At 43.2% G+C, this 3,428-nt stretch overlaps 1 pseudogene; it reads left to right on the forward strand.

The window, feature by feature from the left end:
• Positions 1–1,248, forward strand: LOC101734968 (annotated as a pseudogene).
• The last annotated feature ends 2,180 nt before the right edge of the window (positions 1,249–3,428 follow it).

The following is a 3,428-nucleotide window of genomic DNA, read 5'->3' on the forward strand; positions in this document are numbered from 1 at the left end:
ATGATTTTCACAGCCCTTCTTTATACCCGTCACACATCACTGGAGTTCCACAAAGGAAACCCAGAATATGAAGAAATAGAGAATGATGAAGATGAAGAGAATGACGAGAACTTGTTAGTTTATCTCTTTGCTCTCCTTGTATTTATCTTTGTATTCACCATTGACTGGTGTTGGAGTAACATTGCTAAAAAGCTCACTGGTGTTTCTCCCAGCCAGACCAGCCATAAGAGGCATCTAGAAGAGAGGCCCTTGGTTGGTCAAGGCTTACTTGGAGAAGAGGAACTGCAACAACATCTTCCACAAAAAAATCTGAGGATATTTATTGCCACCTGGAATATGAATGAAAAAAAGGATCTTCCAGAGAGACTGGATGATTTCCTATTTCCATTGGGCGCCGAGTCTGCACAAGACCTGTATGTAATCGGAGTGCAAGAAGGCTGCCCCAACAGGCAAGAATGGCAAAACCGTCTGCAGCTGACACTGGGGCATCGTTATGTCTTGCTCCACTCAGCAGCTCACGGTGTCCTGTACCTGTCTCTGTTTATCAGGCGAGATCTCGTGTGGTTCTGCTCTGAGGTTGAATGTGCAACCGTCACTACGAGATTTTTCCCAATGATTAAGACCAAAGGGGCTGTGGCTGCTTCATTTACATTCTTTGGAACCTCATTCCTTTTTATCAATGCCCACTTTGCGGCAGGAGATTCCAAAGTAAAGCAAAGAATCCAGAATTATGAGAAAATAATCAAAGACCTGCAGCTCCCAAAAAATGTTCCTGACACAAACCCCGTTTACTCTGATCCCGACGATGTGACGAGCCGGTTTGATGAAGTCTTCTGGTTTGGGGACTTCAATTTCCGCTTGAGCAAGAGTCGGAGGGAAGTTGATTCCATCCTAGAGAACCTTCCAGAGAATGATATGAGGTCCCTCCTGCAGTACGATCAGCTGTCAGAAGAGGTGACTAAAGGTTCTATATTCAAAGGATTTAAGGAAGGCGAAATCCATTTCCGTCCCACATATAGATTTAATATCGGATCCGATGACTATGACACCAGTAAGAAACAGAGGACGCCTTCCTACACTGATCGAGTGATGTACAAGAGCCGGAATCAGGATGATATCCATGTTCTGAAATATGGCTCTTGTTCACTTATGAGACAATCGGACCACAAACCTGTTTTTGGGCTATTTGAAGTATTGATAAAACCAGGGTCCAATAACATTCCTTAGACTGTTTGAAAGAAAACTTTATTTAATGGGATTAAAGAAAAACTGACATTAAAGACAAGAAATGAGAAAACCGAAAACCAACAGTCTATTGGCATGGGGAGGGTGGGAGGGCCAATGACTTGGTTTTCTTTGCCTTTGAATAAAACATGCAATTGAAGCACTTGCACGTTTTGTGAATATCGCCAGTGCTGGCATTTTAGCCCAATTCCTATAGCCAGCATGGGAGGGATGGCAAGGGGGCGATTTCACACAATGAACACTCTGGGCAAAACAAGCCAAATGATAAAGTTGCTACAACCAACTGCCATATACTTATAGCACCCAACCCCACCATGTTGGACTTATGAAACAAGCGTGTGCCTCCACCAAATGTGGTAAAAATGCACCAGATAGCATTAATATTGTGCCAAATAAAGAAGCAATGATGTATATTGATTGGAGAATCAGCCTGATCCATTTCAGTACCTCAGAGGTTAAAAATCAGGAAAGAGCAAAGAATAGCATAAAAACATTTATTAAACAACTTGCCCCTGCACAATACAGGCTACTCACAGTATGTAGAGATAAAACAATCGAAGAAAATGGTTCAACGTGTTTCACGTGTGGCCGACACGCTTCCTCAGGAACAAATGACAAAATCTGTATCTAGGCGCTCCAACTTGTAGTAACAGACAAACTAGTGACGCCAGCACTTCCGCTAGAAAACGCAGAAGTGACGCGAGCGCTTGTGTATTACAGCCCCAACTGACCGAGGGACATGTTTTTGATAATGTAACTGTTACGAGTGCTGGGAGACTGGCGCGCGCTCTTACCTCTAGTCCCCGGGCTCGTCCTCTTCTTCGCGTGTTGGCGCACATTCTGGCGCTAAAACACCTGCCTTTTGACCATTGCCTGACTCGTTCCCTCTGCCTGATCCCTTTTGTACTGCATTTTCATATCAACCTTGGCAGTGTTTAGAATCCCTGTCTTCCCTGCAGCAGAAAGTCCGGGGCCCCAAAAGGGCGTCGGTGAAAACCGGGGTTGCCAGGGCTCTTCTATTTCACCTATAAGGTTGGTACTAGCAGTCTATGGGCTTTCTTATACTACAGACCATAACAGTAACACTTGCACAGAATAAATGACTTATAAAAGAAGAAGCCCAAAAACAACACATATATATATAGAACAACAGAACCTGACCCTGACTAGAGACTATAAGACCCACAAGGAAACTTTTATGGGTGTTTGGAGGATTCACAACATTATAACATGGCACTCTATAGCCCGTGCACTGCCTAGACCAGAATGAAGGGAAGATGGTGTGAGGATACTTACCGCTCATGTCCCTCGGTGCGCTCCCATCCTGCAGCTGTGATGCCTCACTCCTGTCACGGCGCCTCATTACATGGTGCATCGCAACGTAGCGCCAAAATTCTAAACACTTAAAGCAGTTTGCAGGTTGGAACAGTGCCTGGTTATCCTGGTTAATCCTGAAGCCTATCCGTGGTATATTGCTGTTCCTTGTTAACAGCAGCAGGATAAATACAAGGCCAATTCCATGTACTGTATAATACCCCGGAACACACGGCAGGATAAATGCAGTGTCAATGCCATTTATAATACCCCAGGACATGCAGCCAGATCATTACTTTGTAAATAAAATAAAAAAACATGTTTTTGTAAAAATATGCATCGATACTAAATTATTAGGGAATGTGCATTGGTCACTTGGCCAGATTGCATTTCCATTGTAGTTATATATTTTACTTAGCCTTGGAGTGCTCCCCAACCCCCTTTTGTGTAGTTTTATACTGTAGCAGAGTAATTCTGCAAGAAGAATGGCCAAACTTCCATGTGGTTGTAGCACCCTCACACCTATCTTTAAAATTGGTGGCCTTATGCCTTTAAAAGTGGGTGTTGGTCTCACCAATCTCTCTCCTATAAGCTAATGGTGGGGGAGGGATAAGCCCTGTGAATAAAACCAGTGCCCTGGTCAGGAGATATAACCAGAGGTAAATAGTTAGAACCACCATATGGGGTTTACCTTGACGTGGTATGGTGGCTTGTCAATTTTATGATCATAACTGAAACTATTAACCCCTGTACACACATAGATTCTAAACATTATTTACTTGTATAGATATGAAATTACTAGTGTAAATCAGTGAATGTGCATTGATCAATCCCCCTCTCTTTTATATACTTGTAGTTAATTTGACCAG

This window comes from Xenopus tropicalis, chromosome 5 (assembly GCF_000004195.4).
Source record: "Xenopus tropicalis strain Nigerian chromosome 5, UCB_Xtro_10.0, whole genome shotgun sequence".
NCBI lineage: Eukaryota > Metazoa > Chordata > Amphibia > Anura > Pipidae > Xenopus > Xenopus tropicalis.